Below are 18,722 nucleotides of genomic sequence, written 5' to 3' on the forward strand. Positions count from 1 at the left end.
AGCTAGAAAGATAGCATTGCATCACATTACATGGCAATGCAATGCACAGTTGCTGAAGTTGAAATAAAATGAGCTTGTAATCTGGCTTCTGCAACTTTGAACATGAAAAATCCAATGAGGAGAAGAAAAGCAAAGCCAAAGAGTCCATCCCAAAATCCGACAAACAAGCAAAATGAACAAAAAACATTGAATTCAATTCTTTCTGATTTTAGAAACTGCATTAAAGAAGGGGTGCACCGGTCCTGGAGATACTGCAATACCAGGTCAATGCGTGGAGTGGACAGAGCAAGCTCTTTTTCCATCTCCCTGTTCTAAAAATCCATTTAATATATGGTCCCCAGATAGGGGACGTATCAGATATTAAACTGATAAGAACAGATTTTTTTTTTTTTTTTTTTTTTTTCCCTCAGATGGGGAAATCCACGGTCTATAGTCACGACCAAAGGAACTTCCTTCCAAACAGCTGCATCATCTCAACGACACAAATGCTGCTCCCATCATCACCGGAAAAATTTTTATTTCTTCTTTTTAAACCTTACACAGAAAACAAGATCAAGAAGTATTTACAAAATATCTCCACTTTTTAACTTTCCATATTCCCTCCGCATCCACTTCCCCTCTCCTCTTTTTGTCCCATAAGAAACACACATACATCTTCCCCATAATCACCTTCACACTATCCTTTACAGCAATTTCCTTCCTTTTAAACACATACACATTCCTCACATCCCATAACACTTCCTTTATACACGCAAGCATCAACCACAAGACTCTTTCCTTCGTCCCATCACATATTCCCAAACCAAACATAAACAACTCAAAGGACAAGAAATTCACACCACACAATTCTTTACACAAAGGCCCCATTCTCCCAATCACATCTCTAGCATACTGGCAATTCCAAAAAACATGCAACACACTTTCCCTTCCACCACAGCCATTTCTTGGACACGTTTCACTCCTCACTAAACCTCTATTCCTCTGAAACTCTCTTACTGGCAACACTCCATGCAAAGACTGCCACACAACCTCACTCTGCTTATTTGTCATACCACCCATCCGCACCTTCTTCCATACTTTTTGCACATCACACCCTCTCACCAAATTTATTCCACTCTCCATTTCTCTACACTCAATCATCCTGTACACAGCCTTCTTATTTCCCAACAACCTCACATCCACATCACACAACTCATACTTCACCAAAAACTTATAAACCCACACATACCACACGGGCACCTCAAAAGCAACCGGACACCGCAAATCCCTCTCTCTCCACTTCAAACGAAAAGAATAAGCCCCAAATAAATATCCACACATACATGAAAACTTTCCATCGCCCATAATCACTTTCAGCACAAACACCACAATATTCACACCCAAAAAAACTTCTAAATTTGGAAAACCCAAACCACCTTTCTCCATACGCTTCACCAACACTTCCCTCCGCGCCCTCTCCATTTTAGAATTCCACAAAAAAACAAACAAAATCCTATTCAATCCTCTCAAAACCATATAACCTGGTGGAAACACAACTGCAACATATAAAAAAATAGGCAACACCACGCTTTTAATGACTAAGATTTTTCCAAAGAAAGTAAGGCTTCTCAACTTCCAAAAACATAACTTCTTTTCAACCTTCTCTTTCGCGTCATCCCAACTTTCTTTCCCATCCAATCTTTCTGAAAACTTCACTCCCAAAACCTTAATGGGCCCATTCACTACGTTCACACCTACATCTCTACTCAAAATACCACTTCCAAAAACCTTACACTCACTCTTTTCCCAATTCACTTTAAATGCAGACGCACCACAAAAGATAGACACTAACAACTTCACCCGCCTCACCGAACATTCAGAATCACATAATACACACACGTCATCCATATAACCACTCACCTTCCACTCTCTTCCTCCACCTCCCGGCACTTGCACACCTCGAACCACTTTATCCTTCCTCAACATACACAACAAAGGTTCAATTGCACAAATAAAAGCCACAGGGGATAACGGACACCCCTGCCTCACGCCCGAATGCACATTCACTCTCCTACCGACATAACCGTTCATTAAAACACAACTATAAATATCTGTATATAGACTTCTCACTCTCCCAACAAAATCAGCAGGAAAACCCATTCTCAGCAACACTCTAAACAAAAAACCATGCGACAACCTATCATACGCCTTTTCAAAATCCAGGCTCAACAAAAACACACTCTTCTTCCGGCTCATACAATCCCATAGACAATCTCTCAATATACACACACACTCGTGAATCCGTCTCCCAGGTACTGCACAACACTGCTCATCCCCAATCACACTCTCTATCACATCACGCATCCTATTTGCCATTAATTTTGCGTAGATCTTATAATCACAGTTCAATAATGTTATTGGCCTCCAGTTTTTCAGACTCTTCAAATCACCCTTTTTCGGAATCAATACAACCATACCTGCACGCATACTACCTGCCACCTCCATATTTTCCCACATATACTTACAAAAATCCACAAAATCACTCCCAATCACATCCCACATCATGCGGTAAAATTCTACTGGAAGACCATCCCCCCCGGCGTCTTATTCAAAGCCATACTACACATAACCTTCCATACTTCATCACTTGTCACAGCATCCATCACCCTCTCTCTTTCCGCCTCATTCAATTTACTCTCTAACGTACTCAAAACATCATTCTCCAAACACTCATCCCTCCACTTTACAGCATACAAATCCTCATAAAACTTTGCCACTTCCTCACACATATCCTCTCCACTCACCTCGCTTCCATCTGCTCCATTCAACACACACATATTTTGCTTTTTCCCAAAAACCTTCTTGAAAAAAAAACGTGAACATTTTTCATCATACTCCAAATTATCAACTTTTGCTCTAAAGACAATACTCCTCCCTTTTTCCAACAAGAACTCATGAACCTCCTTTTTCACTTGTAAAATATCCTCCTCCACCTCCATCCCTCCCTCCCTCAATTTATACAAGAAACTTAAACGTGCATTTAAACTCACAAAATGTCTCCTCTTGACTGCTGCCATCTTATAACCCAAATTTTTGAAAAAATTTTTTGTCTGTTTTTTAACCCAATCCCACCACCCACAAACATTCCCAAAACCATTTTTACACTCACACCACTCCTCATACCGTCTTGCATATTCCTTTCTTACTTCCTCATACTCCAATAACTTAACATTCAACTTCCACAAACCTTTCCCAAACACCCCATTCACATTCACATCCAACTCACACGACATGCACACATGATCTGAAAACAAAACATTCTCCTGCTTATAGTCAACAGGAATCATATTTTTTGAAATAAAACAGTAATCCAATCTAGATTGTATTCTTCCACTTTCGGAAAAGAAGGTATTTAACAAAGGCCTCACTTTACATACACTTTGCATATCATGCAAATCAAAATCACTAACCAACTCTAACAAAGTTTTCCCAGACACATCCACATTCACTCTCCCCACATCACAATTCATATCACCCACAATCACCACAGGCATTCTTCCCGGAACAAAAAGTTTAATTTTTTCAAATAACTTTTTCCGGTCATTTTTCTCCACCGGCGCATAAACATTAATAACACAAAATTTAACATTTTTATGCTCAAAATTTGCTAAAATGCACCTCCCCACATCAATCACCACATAATCACTCAAAACCACCTCCCTCCCTTTAACTAAAATCCCCACACCATCATTTTTATTACATGCACTCCCCGACCACACAGATGCTCCATGAGACCATTCATCTCCTCTCACCCCATCCACCACTCCACACTCTTGCAAACAAAAAATCGATGCATTCTTCATAGCCAAAAAATCAAAAATTGCAGCCCTCCTGGCCTTATTTTTAAACACTCTCACATTTTGTGAAATTATAGTAAAACCCATTTTTTCCTTTTTTAAACCTCCTAAAAAAAAACGAAAACAGAAAAGTTACAAAAACACTACAAAAACTCCACTCACAAGAAAAAGCCTTTGACTTAAGTCAAAGCTTATAATAGGCATTATCACGCATATTGCAAGGCAACCTTAACCAGCACCCCCACTATCTTCTTCCACCATCTGAACCGAGCAACTCGTTTCCGAGCCGCTAGCAGCATCACCATCACCCCACCTTGCTTTCTTGGCACCCACTTTTCGCTGCGGTGCCTTGATATCTTCTTCATCATTTGCCCCACCACCCTCCCTGTGACACTTTCTACTCCCCCCACCCTCATCGGAGAAGTACTCCTCAATATTCTCAGGATCTGAAGGGTGTGATGACCCTTCCCCAGTTTCCATACAATCTGCAGCATCTACAGCGTCCTGAAAGTCCAACGTATCCGGACACCTTCCTTCTCCCGCTGCATTCATCTGCCCCTCCATTCTCCTCAATTCTTTCACAAGCTCCTTCTCCATTTTAGGTGCCTTTTTCTCCTTCTGGTAAGCAGGCCTCAGACTCACAGTTTCAGGGGCAGACCTTTCACTCCGCCTCCTCTGCTCTCTCTCCATTCTAGCAGTTTCTCTTTCTATCTGCTGCAAAACCCTCCTCTCCTCCTCCTCCTTCTTCCTCTCCTTATCAGTTTTCCTGGGCACACCCTGCGGGCAATCTTTAAACATGTGCTCACCACTTCCACACATGTCACAAGCCTTGGGCTTCGGGCACGCACTTGCCACATGCCCCTCCTCTTTGCAGTTACGGCAACATTGCCCTTTCTTACATGCATCCTGCACATGTCCAAAGCAGTAACATTTCCTGCAATACATAGGCTGCCCTACATAGTAAAGGAAGCCCCTATGTCCCGCCACAGAAAAATTCGCAGGAGGATGTCTAAAGCCTCCCACACTTCCAGGATCCTTCTTCAGTTTCACCCGAAACTTGTATTTGCAGTTGAAAATACCTAAAGAATTAAACTGCTTTTCCCCTTTACGCACATAATCACAGTACCGTGCAAGGAAGCCTTCAAGCAATGCTGGCTCAGTAAAAGGGTTATAAACTGTTACCCACACAATCTTTTCTTGAAGTCCAAACAAGGGTTCAAACCACACCCCTTCCAAAAAAGGATCATCAGTGTGACTCCGAAGCCACTCAAACACATCAAGGCAGGTATTTTCTTCTACAAAAGTCACGTCATATGTACCTGATTTAGGAAACTCGTTGACGCTGTAGAAGTCGCCTCGTTTTGCTCCAGCTTTTCCTTCCAAAAGTTTCTCCACGATGAAGGACACATTATTCCTCTCGGAAACTGATGGATCCACTCCAATTCGGATAGTATTCTTCACGAAGTTCATCTTCAAAACCTGTCGGTATATTACCACAGAAAATCGCCAAATCCTTTCGCAAAAAGGCCTGGATTCCTCCAGAGAACTCGCACCTATCAGGCTGCAACCAAATGGTCTTAGCCAAAAGGCCGAGAAGCGATAACCAGAATTGGTTTCAAACTACGGAGCCACCCAAGGATCCTGAAAAGTCCATTTGTGGAGATGAGCTCCTGGACTCCCGTTAAGAAGACATGTTGTCAACCTCTAGATCCCTTACATGCCTGCACTTTTCGGCTTGCTGCTGCTGCAATCCACGCGTTTTAGATCTGCATAACTCCACCTCTTTAAACACAGCACCTTCACCCCCTGCTGTTCCCACCCGCCTCAACACCGTTGGAAGGGAGGAGAACCAATTAAGGCGGGGGGTGGGGTGGAACGAGCAGCTGTCTAGCCTTAGCAGGAGGGCTCCTGATTACATACCTCTCCTGCTGCTGCTGCTGCTGGCTGTCCAGCAGCAGACTGAAGGTGGCTGCTGCTGTGCACAGGTATATAAAGGCTCAGAGCCTATTATGACACGCGCAGCCAGCGTTCCATTGCCACATTCCATCTACTGCAGGCAGGATACCTGGCTGGCTGAATGTCGCTGAGAAGCTCACAGAGACCGCCATAAGCAACAGTTTAACAGAATGCCACAGACTAATCAACCAAACTTTTTGGGTTGGGTTCTCTTTTATAGTCTGCAGGCATTAAATGAAAGAAGTCAGTGTTCCAGCAGAAGGAGACAACGTTTCAGAAAAGGCATTGTAGCAAACCAAAAAAGAAATTTTAAGCGCAGCAGAGTAACCAGCGCACATACCTGTTAGCTCAGGTGAGTTTAAAAGGCTGCTGTTGATAACAAGGGCATTTGCTAAATAGATGGTGTGTGTGCAACAATATACTGAAAGGTCAATTATATTGTGCAGCTTATCTCACCACCTGTAGTTATTTAGGTGAAAGCTCCAAAATGCTTGCCTAATATGTCTGTTTATCCAAAAGGAAGTAAAAAGGGAGAGCTAGAAAGATAGCATTGCATCACATTACATGGCAATGCAATGCACAGTTGCTGAAGTTGAACCAAAATGAGCTTGTAATCTGGCTTCTGCAACTTTGAACATGAAAAATCCAATGAGGAGAAGAAAAGCAAAGCCAAAGAGTCCATCCCAAAATCCGACAAACAAGCAAAATGAACAAAAAACATTGAATTCAATTCTTTCTGATTTTAGAAACTGCATTAAAGAAGGGGTGCACCGGTCCTGGAGATACTGCAATACCAGGTCAATGCGTGGAGTGGACAGAGCAAGCTCTTTTTCCATCTCCCTGTTCTAAAAATCCATTTAATATATGGTCCCCAGATAGGGGACGTATCAGATATTAAACTGATAAGAACAGATACTACACTTGATCTTAGCCAAAAGGCCGAGAAGCAATAACCAGAATTGGTTTCAAACTACGGAGCCACCCAAGGATCCTGAAAAGTCCATTTGTGGAGATGAGCTCCTGGACTCCCGTTAAGAAGACATGTTGTCAACCTCTAGATCCCTTACATGCCTGCACTTTTCGGCTTGCTGCTGCTGCAATCCACGCGTTTTAGATCTGCATAACTCCACCTCTTTAAACACAGCACCTTCACCCCCTGCTGTTCCCACCCGCCTCAACACCGTTGGAAGGGAGGAGAACCAATTAAGGCGGGGGGTGGGGTGGAACGAGCAGCTGTCTACCCTTAGCAGGAGGGCTCCTGATTACATACCTCTCCTGCTGCTGCTGCTGCTGGCTGTCCAGCAGCAGACTGAAGGTGGCTGCTGCTGTGCACAGGTATATAAAGGCTCAGAGCCTATTATGACACGCGCAGCCAGCGTTCCATTGCCACATTCCATCTACTGCAGGCAGGATACCTGGCTGGCTGAATGTCGCTGAGAAGCTCACAGAGACCGCCATAAGGAACAGTTTAACAGAATGCCACAGACTAATCAACCAAACTTTTTGGGTTGGGTTCTCTTTTATAGTCTGCAGTCATTAAATGAAAGAAGTCAGTGTTCCAGCAGAAGGAGACAACGTTTCAGAAAAGGCATTGTAGCAAACCAAAAAAGAAATTTTAAGCGCAGCAGAGTAACCAGCGCACATACCTGTTAGCTCAGGTGAGTTTAAAAGGCTGCTGTTGATAACAAGGGCATTTGCTAAATAGATGGTGTGTGTGCAACAATATACTGAAAGGTCAATTATATTGTGCAGCTTATCTCACCACCTGTAGTTATTTAGGTGAAAGCTCCAAAATGCTTGCCTAATATGTCTGTTTATCCAAAAGGAAGTAAAAAGGGAGAGCTAGAAAGATAGCATTGCATCACATTACATGGCAATGCAATGCACAGTTGCTGAAGTTGAACCAAAATGAGCTTGTAATCTGGCTTCTGCAACTTTGAACATGAAAAATCCAATGAGGAGAAGAAAAGCAAAGCCAAAGAGTCCATCCCAAAATCCGACAAACAAGCAAAATGAACAAAAAACATTGAATTCAATTCTTTCTGATTTTAGAAACTGCATTAAAGAAGGGGTGCACCGGTCCTGGAGATACTGCAATACCAGGTCAATGCGTGGAGTGGACAGAGCAAGCTCTTTTTCCATCTCCCTGTTCTAAAAATCCATTTAATATATGGTCCCCAGATAGGGGACGTATCAGATATTAAACTGATAAGAACAGATACTAGACTTGATCTTAGCCAAAAGGCCGAGAAGCGATAACCAGAATTGGTTTCAAACTACGGAGCCACCCAAGGATCCTGAAAAGTCCATTTGTGGAGATGAGCTCCTGGACTCCCGTTAAGAAGACATGTTGTCAACCTCTAGATCCCTTACATGCCTGCACTTTTCGGCTTGCTGCTGCTGCAATCCACGCGTTTTAGATCTGCATAACTCCACCTCTTTAAACACAGCACCTTCACCCCCTGCTGTTCCCACCCGCCTCAACACCGTTGGAAGGGAGGAGAACCAATTAAGGCGGGGGGTGGGGTGGAACGAGCAGCTGTCTACCCTTAGCAGGAGGGCTCCTGATTACATACCTCTCCTGCTGCTGCTGCTGCTGGCTGTCCAGCAGCAGACTGAAGGTGGCTGCTGCTGTGCACAGGTATATAAAGGCTCAGAGCCTATTATGACACGCGCAGCCAGCGTTCCATTGCCACATTCCATCTACTGCAGGCAGGATACCTGGCTGGCTGAATGTCGCTGAGAAGCTCACAGAGACCGCCATAAGCAACAGTTTAACAGAATGCCACAGACTAATCAACCAAACTTTTTGGGTTGGGTTCTCTTTTATAGTCTGCAGGCATTAAATGAAAGAAGTCAGTGTTCCAGCAGAAGGAGACAACGTTTCAGAAAAGGCATTGTAGCAAACCAAAAAAGAAATTTTAAGCGCAGCAGAGTAACCAGCGCACATACCTGTTAGCTCAGGTGAGTTTAAAAGGCTGCTGTTGATAACAAGGGCATTTGCTAAATAGATGGTGTGTGTGCAACAATATACTGAAAGGTCAATTATATTGTGCAGCTTATCTCACCACCTGTAGTTATTTAGGTGAAAGCTCCAAAATGCTTGCCTAATATGTCTGTTTATCCAAAAGGAAGTAAAAAGGGAGAGCTAGAAAGATAGCATTGCATCACATTACATGGCAATGCAATGCACAGTTGCTGAAGTTGAACCAAAATGAGCTTGTAATCTGGCTTCTGCAACTTTGAACATGAAAAATCCAATGAGGAGAAGAAAAGCAAAGCCAAAGAGTCCATCCCAAAATCCGACAAACAAGCAAAATGAACAAAAAACATTGAATTCAATTCTTTCTGATTTTAGAAACTGCATTAAAGAAGGGGTGCACCGGTCCTGGAGATACTGCAATACCAGGTCAATGCGTGGAGTGGACAGAGCAAGCTCTTTTTCCATCTCCCTGTTCTAAAAATCCATTTATTATATGGTCCCCAGATAGGGGACGTATCAGATATTAAACTGATAAGAACAGATACTACACTTGATCTTAGCCAAAAGGCCGAGAAGCGATAACCAGAATTGGTTTCAAACTACGGAGCCACCCAAGGATCCTGAAAAGTCCATTTGTGGAGATGAGCTCCTGGACTCCCGTTAAGAAGACATGTTGTCAACCTCTAGATCCCTTACATGCCTGCACTTTTCGGCTTGCTGCTGCTGCAATCCACGCGTTTTAGATCTGCATAACTCCACCTCTTTAAACACAGCACCTTCACCCCCTGCTGTTCCCACCCGCCTCAACACCGTTGGAAGGGAGGAGAACCAATTAAGGCGGGGGGTGGGGTGGAACGAGCAGCTGTCTACCCTTAGCAGGAGGGCTCCTGATTACATACCTCTCCTGCTGCTGCTGCTGCTGGCTGTCCAGCAGCAGACTGAAGGTGGCTGCTGCTGTGCACAGGTATATAAAGGCTCAGAGCCTATTATGACACGCGCAGCCAGCGTTCCATTGCCACATTCCATCTACTGCAGGCAGGATACCTGGCTGGCTGAATGTCGCTGAGAAGCTCACAGAGACCGCCATAAGCAACAGTTTAACAGAATGCCACAGACTAATCAACCAAACTTTTGGGGTTGGGTTCTCTTTTATAGTCTGCAGGCATTAAATGAAAGAAGTCAGTGTTCCAGCAGAAGGAGACAACGTTTCAGAAAAGGCATTGTAGCAAACCAAAAAAGAAATTTTAAGCGCAGCAGAGTAACCAGCGCACATACCTGTTAGCTCAGGTGAGTTTAAAAGGCTGCTGTTGATAACAAGGGCATTTGCTAAATAGATGGTGTGTGTGCAACAATATACTGAAAGGTCAATTATATTGTGCAGCTTATCTCACCACCTGTAGTTATTTAGGTGAAAGCTCCAAAATGCTTGCCTAATATGTCTGTTTATCCAAAAGGAAGTAAAAAGGGAGAGCTAGAAAGATAGCATTGCATCACATTACATGGCAATGCAATGCACAGTTGCTGAAGTTGAACCAAAATGAGCTTGTAATCTGGCTTCTGCAACTTTGAACATGAAAAATCCAATGAGGAGAAGAAAAGCAAAGCCAAAGAGTCCATCCCAAAATCCGACAAACAAGCAAAATGAACAAAAAACATTGAATTCAATTCTTTCTGATTTTAGAAACTGCATTAAAGAAGGGGTGCACCGGTCCTGGAGATACTGCAATACCAGGTCAATGCGTGGAGTGGACAGAGCAAGCTCTTTTACCATCTCCCTGTTCTAAAAATCCATGTAATATATGGTCCCCAGATAGGGGACGTATCAGATATTAAACTGATAAGAACAGATACTACACTTGATCTTAGCCAAAAGGCCGAGAAGCGATAACCAGAATTGGTTTCAAACTACGGAGCCACCCAAGGATCCTGAAAAGTCCATTTGTGGAGATGAGCTCCTGGACTCCCGTTAAGAAGACATGTTGTCAACCTCTAGATCCCTTACATGCCTGCACTTTTCGGCTTGCTGCTGCTGCAATCCACGCGTTTTAGATCTGCATAACTCCACCTCTTTAAACACAGCACCTTCACCCCCTGCTGTTCCCACCCGCCTCAACACCGTTGGAAGGGAGGAGAACCAATTAAGGCGGGGGGTGGGGTGGAACGAGCAGCTGTCTAGCCTTAGCAGGAGGGCTCCTGATTACATACCTCTCCTGCTGCTGCTGCTGCTGGCTGTCCAGCAGCAGACTGAAGGTGGCTGCTGCTGTGCACAGGTATATAAAGGCTCAGAGCCTATTATGACACGCGCAGCCAGCGTTCCATTGCCACATTCCATCTACTGCAGGCAGGATACCTGGCTGGCTGAATGTCGCTGAGAAGCTCACAGAGACCGCCATAAGCAACAGTTTAACAGAATGCCACAGACTAATCAACCAAACTTTTTGGGTTGGGTTCTCTTTTATAGTCTGCAGGCATTAAATGAAAGAAGTCAGTGTTCCAGCAGAAGGAGACAACGTTTCAGAAAAGGCATTGTAGCAAACCAAAAAAGAAATTTTAAGCGCAGCAGAGTAACCAGCGCACATACCTGTTAGCTCAGGTGAGTTTAAAAGGCTGCTGTTGATAACAAGGGCATTTGCTAAATAGATGGTGTGTGTGCAACAATATACTGAAAGGTCAATTATATTGTGCAGCTTATCTCACCACCTGTAGTTATTTAGGTGAAAGCTCCAAAATGCTTGCCTAATATGTCTGTTTATCCAAAAGGAAGTAAAAAGGGAGAGCTAGAAAGATAGCATTGCATCACATTACATGGCAATGCAATGCACAGTTGCTGAAGTTGAACCAAAATGAGCTTGTAATCTGGCTTCTGCAACTTTGAACATGAAAAATCCAATGAGGAGAAGAAAAGCAAAGCCAAAGAGTCCATCCCAAAATCCGACAAACAAGCAAAATGAACAAAAAACATTGAATTCAATTCTTTCTGATTTTAGAAACTGCATTAAAGAAGGGGTGCACCGGTCCTGGAGATACTGCAATACCAGGTCAATGCGTGGAGTGGACAGAGCAAGCTCTTTTTCCATCTCCCTGTTCTAAAAATCCATTTAATATATGGTCCCCAGATAGGGGACGTATCAGATATTAAACTGATAAGAACAGATACTACACTTGATCTTAGCCAAAAGGCCGAGAAGCGATAACTAGAATTGGTTTCAAACTACGGAGCCACCCAAGGATCCTGAAAAGTCCATTTGTGGAGATGAGCTCCTGGACTCCCGTTAAGAAGACATGTTGTCAACCTCTAGATCCCTTACATGCCTGCACTTTTCGGCTTGCTGCTGCTGCAATCCACGCGTTTTAGATCTGCATAACTCCACCTCTTTAAACACAGCACCTTCACCCCCTGCTGTTCCCACCCGCCTCAACACCGTTGGAAGGGAGGAGAACCAATTAAGGCGGTGGGTGGGGTGGAACGAGCAGCTGTCTACCCTTAGCAGGAGGGCTCCTGATTACATACCTCTCCTGCTGCTGCTGCTGCTGGCTGTCCAGCAGCAGACTGAAGGTGGCTGCTGCTGTGCACAGGTATATAAAGGCTCAGAGCCTATTATGACACGCGCAGCCAGCGTTCCATTGCCACATTCCATCTACTGCAGGCAGGATACCTGGCTGGCTGAATGTCGCTGAGAAGCTCACAGAGACCGCCATAAGCAACAGTTTAACAGAATGCCACAGACTAATCAACCAAACTTTTTGGGTTGGGTTCTCTTTTATAGTCTGCAGGCATTAAATGAAAGAAGTCAGTGTTCCAGCAGAAGGAGACAACGTTTCAGAAAAGGCATTGTAGCAAACCAAAAAAGAAATTTTAAGCGCAGCAGAGTAACCAGCGCACATACCTGTTAGCTCAGGTGAGTTTAAAAGGCTGCTGTTGATAACAAGGGCATTTGCTAAATAGATGGTGTGTGTGCAACAATATACTGAAAGGTCAATTATATTGTGCAGCTTATCTCACCACCTGTAGTTATTTAGGTGAAAGCTCCAAAATGCTTGCCTAATATGTCTGTTTATCCAAAAGGAAGTAAAAAGGGAGAGCTAGAAAGATAGCATTGCATCACATTACATGGCAATGCAATGCACAGTTGCTGAAGTTGAACCAAAATGAGCTTGTAATCTGGCTTCTGCAACTTTGAACATGAAAAATCCAATGAGGAGAAGAAAAGCAAAGCCAAAGAGTCCATCCCAAAATCCGACAAACAAGCAAAATGAACAAAAAACATTGAATTCAATTCTTTCTGATTTTAGAAACTGCATTAAAGAAGGGGTGCACCGGTCCTGGAGATACTGCAATACCAGGTCAATGCGTGGAGTGGACAGAGCAAGCTCTTTTTCCATCTCCCTGTTCTAAAAATCCATTTAATATATGGTCCCCAGATAGGGGACGTATCAGATATTAAACTGATAAGAACAGATACTACACTTGATCTTAGCCAAAAGGCCGAGAAGCGATAACCAGAATTGGTTTCAAACTACGGAGCCACCCAAGGATCCTGAAAAGTCCATTTGTGGAGATGAGCTCCTGGACTCCCGTTAAGAAGACATGTTGTCAACCTCTAGATCCCTTACATGCCTGCACTTTTCGGCTTGCTGCTGCTGCAATCCACGCGTTTTAGATCTGCATAACTCCACCTCTTTAAACACAGCACCTTCACCCCCTGCTGTTCCCACCCGCCTCAACACCGTTGGAAGGGAGGAGAACCAATTAAGGCGGGGGGTGGGGTGGAACGAGCAGCTGTCTACCCTTAGCAGGAGGGCTCCTGATTACATACCTCTCCTGCTGCTGCTGCTGCTGGCTGTCCAGCAGCAGACTGAAGGTGGCTGCTGCTGTGCACAGGTATATAAAGGCTCAGAGCCTATTATGACACGCGCAGCCAGCGTTCCATTGCCACATTCCATCTACTGCAGGCAGGATACCTGGCTGGCTGAATGTCGCTGAGAAGCTCACAGAGACCGCCATAAGCAACAGTTTAACAGAATGCCACAGACTAATCAACCAAACTTTTTGGGTTGGGTTCTCTTTTATAGTCTGCAGGCATTAAATGAAAGAAGTCAGTGTTCCAGCAGAAGGAGACAACGTTTCAGAAAAGGCATTGTAGCAAACCAAAAAAGAAATTTTAAGCGCAGCAGAGTAACCAGCGCACATACCTGTTAGCTCAGGTGAGTTTAAAAGGCTGCTGTTGATAACAAGGGCATTTGCTAAATAGATGGTGTGTGTGCAACAATATACTGAAAGGTCAATTATATTGTGCAGCTTATCTCACCACCTGTAGTTATTTAGGTGAAAGCTCCAAAATGCTTGCCTAATATGTCTGTTTATCCAAAAGGAAGTAAAAAGGGAGAGCTAGAAAGATAGCATTGCATCACATTACATGGCAATGCAATGCACAGTTGCTGAAGTTGAACCAAAATGAGCTTGTAATCTGGCTTCTGCAACTTTGAACATGAAAAATCCAATGAGGAGAAGAAAAGCAAAGCCAAAGAGTCCATCCCAAAATCCGACAAACAAGCAAAATGAACAAAAAACATTGAATTCAATTCTTTCTGATTTTAGAAACTGCATTAAAGAAGGGGTGCACCGGTCCTGGAGATACTGCAATACCAGGTCAATGCGTGGAGTGGACAGAGCAAGCTCTTTTTCCATCTCCCTGTTCTAAAAATCCATTTAATATATGGTCCCCAGATAGGGGACGTATCAGATATTAAACTGATAAGAACAGATACTACACTTGATCTTAGCCAAAAGGCCGAGAAGCGATAACCAGAATTGGTTTCAAACTACGGAGCCACCCAAGGATCCTGAAAAGTCCATTTGTGGAGATGAGCTCCTGGACTCCCGTTAAGAAGACATGTTGTCAACCTCTAGATCCCTTACATGCCTGCACTTTTCGGCTTGCTGCTGCTGCAATCCACGCGTTTTAGATCTGCATAACTCCACCTCTTTAAACACAGCACCTTCACCCCCTGCTGTTCCCACCCGCCTCAACACCGTTGGAAGGGAGGAGAACCAATTAAGGCGGGGGGTGGGGTGGAACGAGCAGCTGTCTACCCTTAGCAGGAGGGCTCCTGATTACATACCTCTCCTGCTGCTGCTGCTGCTGGCTGTCCAGCAGCAGACTGAAGGTGGCTGCTGCTGTGCACAGGTATATAAAGGCTCAGAGCCTATTATGACACGCGCAGCCAGCGTTCCATTGCCACATTCCATCTACTGCAGGCAGGATACCTGGCTGGCTGAATGTCGCTGAGAAGCTCACAGAGACCGCCATAAGCAACAGTTTAACAGAATGCCACAGACTAATCAACCAAACTTTTTGGGTTGGGTTCTCTTTTATAGTCTGCAGGCATTAAATGAAAGAAGTCAGTGTTCCAGCAGAAGGAGACAACGTTTCAGAAAAGGCATTGTAGCAAACCAAAAAAGAAATTTTAAGCGCAGCAGAGTAACCAGCGCACATACCTGTTAGCTCAGGTGAGTTTAAAAGGCTGCTGTTGATAACAAGGGCATTTGCTAAATAGATGGTGTGTGTGCAACAATATACTGAAAGGTCAATTATATTGTGCAGCTTATCTCACCACCTGTAGTTATTTAGGTGAAAGCTCCAAAATGCTTGCCTAATATGTCTGTTTATCCAAAAGGAAGTAAAAAGGGAGAGCTAGAAAGATAGCATTGCATCACATTACATGGCAATGCAATGCACAGTTGCTGAAGTTGAACCAAAATGAGCTTGTAATCTGGCTTCTGCAACTTTGAACATGAAAAATCCAATGAGGAGAAGAAAAGCAAAGCCAAAGAGTCCATCCCAAAATCCGACAAACAAGCAAAATGAACAAAAAACATTGAATTCAATTCTTTCTGATTTTAGAAACTGCATTAAAGAAGGGGTGCACCGGTCCTGGAGATACTGCAATACCAGGTCAATGCGTGGAGTGGACAGAGCAAGCTCTTTTACCATCTCCCTGTTCTAAAAATCCATGTAATATATGGTCCCCAGATAGGGGACGTATCAGATATTAAACTGATAAGAACAGATACTACACTTGATCTTAGCCAAAAGGCCGAGAAGCGATAACCAGAATTGGTTTCAAACTACGGAGCCACCCAAGGATCCTGAAAAGTCCATTTGTGGAGATGAGCTCCTGGACTCCCGTTAAGAAGACATGTTGTCAACCTCTAGATCCCTTACATGCCTGCACTTTTCGGCTTGCTGCTGCTGCAATCCACGCGTTTTAGATCTGCATAACTCCACCTCTTTAAACACAGCACCTTCACCCCCTGCTGTTCCCACCCGCCTCAACACCGTTGGAAGGGAGGAGAACCAATTAAGGCGGGGGGTGGGGTGGAACGAGCAGCTGTCTAGCCTTAGCAGGAGGGCTCCTGATTACATACCTCTCCTGCTGCTGCTGCTGCTGGCTGTCCAGCAGCAGACTGAAGGTGGCTGCTGCTGTGCACAGGTATATAAAGGCTCAGAGCCTATTATGACACGCGCAGCCAGCGTTCCATTGCCACATTCCATCTACTGCAGGCAGGATACCTGGCTGGCTGAATGTCGCTGAGAAGCTCACAGAGACCGCCATAAGCAACAGTTTAACAGAATGCCACAGACTAATCAACCAAACTTTTTGGGTTGGGTTCTCTTTTATAGTCTGCAGGCATTAAATGAAAGAAGTCAGTGTTCCAGCAGAAGGAGACAACGTTTCAGAAAAGGCATTGTAGCAAACCAAAAAAGAAATTTTAAGCGCAGCAGAGTAACCAGCGCACATACCTGTTAGCTCAGGTGAGTTTAAAAGGCTGCTGTTGATAACAAGGGCATTTGCTAAATAGATGGTGTGTGTGCAACAATATACAGAAAGGTCAATTATATTGTGCAGCTTATCTCACCACCTGTAGTTATTTAGGTGAAAGCTCCAAAATGCTTGCCTAATATGTCTGTTTATCCAAAAGGAAGTAAAAAGGGAGAGCTAGAAAGATAGCATTGCATCACATTACATGGCAATGCAATGCACAGTTGCTGAAGTTGAACCAAAATGAGCTTGTAATCTGGCTTCTGCAACTTTGAACATGAAAAATCCAATGAGGAGAAGAAAAGCAAAGCCAAAGAGTCCATCCCAAAATCCGACAAACAAGCAAAATGAACAAAAAACATTGAATTCAATTCTTTCTGATTTTAGAAACTGCATTAAAGAAGGGGTGCACCGGTCCTGGAGATACTGCAATACCAGGTCAATGCGTGGAGTGGACAGAGCAAGCTCTTTTTCCATCTCCCTGTTCTAAAAATCCATTTAATATATGGTCCCCAGATAGGGGACGTATCAGATATTAAACTGATAAGAACAGATACTACACTTGATCTTAGCCAAAAGGCCGAGAAGCGATAACTAGAATTGGTTTCAAACTACGGAGCCACCCAAGGATCCTGAAAAGTCCATTTGTGGAGATGAGCTCCTGGACTCCCGTTAAGAAGACATGTTGTCAACCTCTAGATCCCTTACATGCCTGCACTTTTCGGCTTGCTGCTGCTGCAATCCACGCGTTTTAGATCTGCATAACTCCACCTCTTTAAACACAGCACCTTCACCCCCTGCTGTTCCCACCCGCCTCAACACCGTTGGAAGGGAGGAGAACCAATTAAGGCGGTGGGTGGGGTGGAACGAGCAGCTGTCTACCCTTAGCAGGAGGGCTCCTGATTACATACCTCTCCTGCTGCTGCTGCTGCTGGCTGTCCAGCAGCAGACTGAAGGTGGCTGCTGCTGTGCACAGGTATATAAAGGCTCAGAGCCTATTATGACACGCGCAGCCAGCGTTCCATTGCCACATTCCATCTACTGCAGGCAGGATACCTGGCTGGCTGAATGTCGCTGAGAAGCTCACAGAGACCGCCATAAGCAACAGTTTAACAGAATGCCACAGACTAATCAACCAAACTTTTTGGGTTGGGTTCTCTTTTATAGTCTGCAGGCATTAAATGAAAGAAGTCAGTGTTCCAGCAGAAGGAGACAACGTTTCAGAAAAGGCATTGTAGCAAACCAAAAAAGAAATTTTAAGCGCAGCAGAGTAACCAGCGCACATACCTGTTAGCTCAGGTGAGTTTAAAAGGCTGCTGTTGATAACAAGGGCATTTGCTAAATAGATGGTGTGTGTGCAACAATATACTGAAAGGTCAATTATATTGTGCAGCTTATCTCACCACCTGTAGTTATTTAGGTGAAAGCTCCAAAATGCTTGCCTAATATGTCTGTTTATCCAAAAGGAAGTAAAAAGGGAGAGCTAGAAAGATAGCATTGCATCACATTACATGGCAATGCAATGCACAGTTGCTGAAGTTGAACCAAAATGAGCTTGTAATCTGGCTTCTGCAACTTTGAACATGAAAAATCCAATGAGGAGAAGAAAAGCAAAGCCAAAGAGTCCATCCCAAAATCCGACAAACAAGCAAAATGAACAAAAAACATTGAATTCAATTCTTTCTGATTTTAGAAACTGCATTAAAGAAGGGGTGCACCGGTCCTGGAGATACTGCAATACCAGGTCAATGCGTGGAGTGGACAGAGCAAGCTCTTTTTCCATCTCCCTGTTCTAAAAATCCATTTAATATATGGTCCCCAGATAGGGGACGTATCAGATATTAAACTGATAAGAACAGATACTACACTTGATCTTAGCCAAAAGGCCGAGAAGCGATAACCAGAATTGGTTTCAAACTACGGAGCCACCCAAGGATCCTGAAAAGTCCATTTGTGGAGATGAGCTCCTGGACTCCCGTTAAGAAGACATGTTGTCAACCTCTAGATCCCTTACATGCCTGCACTTTTCGGCTTGCTGCTGCTGCAATCCACGCGTTTTAGATCTGCATAACTCCACCTCTTTAAACACAGCACCTTCACCCCCTGCTGTTCCCACCCGCCTC

General features: G+C 44.0%; 11 non-coding genes across 11 annotated transcripts; all 11 read right to left on the reverse strand.

Annotated features, from left to right (window-relative positions):
* Nucleotides 1-226: 226 nt before the first annotated feature.
* Nucleotides 227-418, reverse strand: LOC141193717 (U2 spliceosomal RNA). Its single transcript, XR_012266594.1, has one exon. It is a non-coding gene; the product is annotated as a U2 spliceosomal RNA (small nuclear RNA).
* A 6,134-nt stretch (nt 419-6,552) lies between these two features.
* Nucleotides 6,553-6,743, reverse strand: LOC141194235 (U2 spliceosomal RNA). Its single transcript, XR_012267023.1, has one exon. It is a non-coding gene; the product is annotated as a U2 spliceosomal RNA (small nuclear RNA).
* A 1,115-nt stretch (nt 6,744-7,858) lies between these two features.
* Nucleotides 7,859-8,049, reverse strand: LOC141193561 (U2 spliceosomal RNA). The gene has a single exon (XR_012266468.1). It is a non-coding gene; the product is annotated as a U2 spliceosomal RNA (small nuclear RNA).
* A 1,115-nt stretch (nt 8,050-9,164) lies between these two features.
* On the reverse strand, nt 9,165-9,355 carry LOC141194272 (U2 spliceosomal RNA). Its single transcript, XR_012267058.1, has one exon. It is a non-coding gene; the product is annotated as a U2 spliceosomal RNA (small nuclear RNA).
* A 1,115-nt stretch (nt 9,356-10,470) lies between these two features.
* LOC141194246 (U2 spliceosomal RNA) lies at nt 10,471-10,661 on the reverse strand. The gene has a single exon (XR_012267033.1). It is a non-coding gene; the product is annotated as a U2 spliceosomal RNA (small nuclear RNA).
* Nucleotides 10,662-11,776: 1,115 nt separating this feature from the next.
* LOC141193999 (U2 spliceosomal RNA) lies at nt 11,777-11,967 on the reverse strand. Its single transcript, XR_012266797.1, has one exon. It is a non-coding gene; the product is annotated as a U2 spliceosomal RNA (small nuclear RNA).
* Nucleotides 11,968-13,082: 1,115 nt separating this feature from the next.
* Nucleotides 13,083-13,273, reverse strand: LOC141194000 (U2 spliceosomal RNA). The gene has a single exon (XR_012266798.1). It is a non-coding gene; the product is annotated as a U2 spliceosomal RNA (small nuclear RNA).
* A 1,115-nt stretch (nt 13,274-14,388) lies between these two features.
* Nucleotides 14,389-14,579, reverse strand: LOC141194001 (U2 spliceosomal RNA). Its single transcript, XR_012266799.1, has one exon. It is a non-coding gene; the product is annotated as a U2 spliceosomal RNA (small nuclear RNA).
* A 1,115-nt stretch (nt 14,580-15,694) lies between these two features.
* On the reverse strand, nt 15,695-15,885 carry LOC141194247 (U2 spliceosomal RNA). The gene has a single exon (XR_012267034.1). It is a non-coding gene; the product is annotated as a U2 spliceosomal RNA (small nuclear RNA).
* Nucleotides 15,886-17,000: 1,115 nt separating this feature from the next.
* LOC141194002 (U2 spliceosomal RNA) lies at nt 17,001-17,191 on the reverse strand. Its single transcript, XR_012266800.1, has one exon. It is a non-coding gene; the product is annotated as a U2 spliceosomal RNA (small nuclear RNA).
* Nucleotides 17,192-18,306: 1,115 nt separating this feature from the next.
* On the reverse strand, nt 18,307-18,497 carry LOC141194004 (U2 spliceosomal RNA). The gene has a single exon (XR_012266802.1). It is a non-coding gene; the product is annotated as a U2 spliceosomal RNA (small nuclear RNA).
* Between the last annotated feature and the right edge of the window lie 225 nt (nt 18,498-18,722).

This window comes from Phyllobates terribilis, unplaced genomic scaffold (assembly GCF_046119375.1).
Source record: "Phyllobates terribilis strain yellow unplaced genomic scaffold, ASM4611937v1 Scaffold_66__1_contigs__length_7565176, whole genome shotgun sequence".
Taxonomy (NCBI): Eukaryota; Metazoa; Chordata; class Amphibia; order Anura; family Dendrobatidae; genus Phyllobates; species Phyllobates terribilis.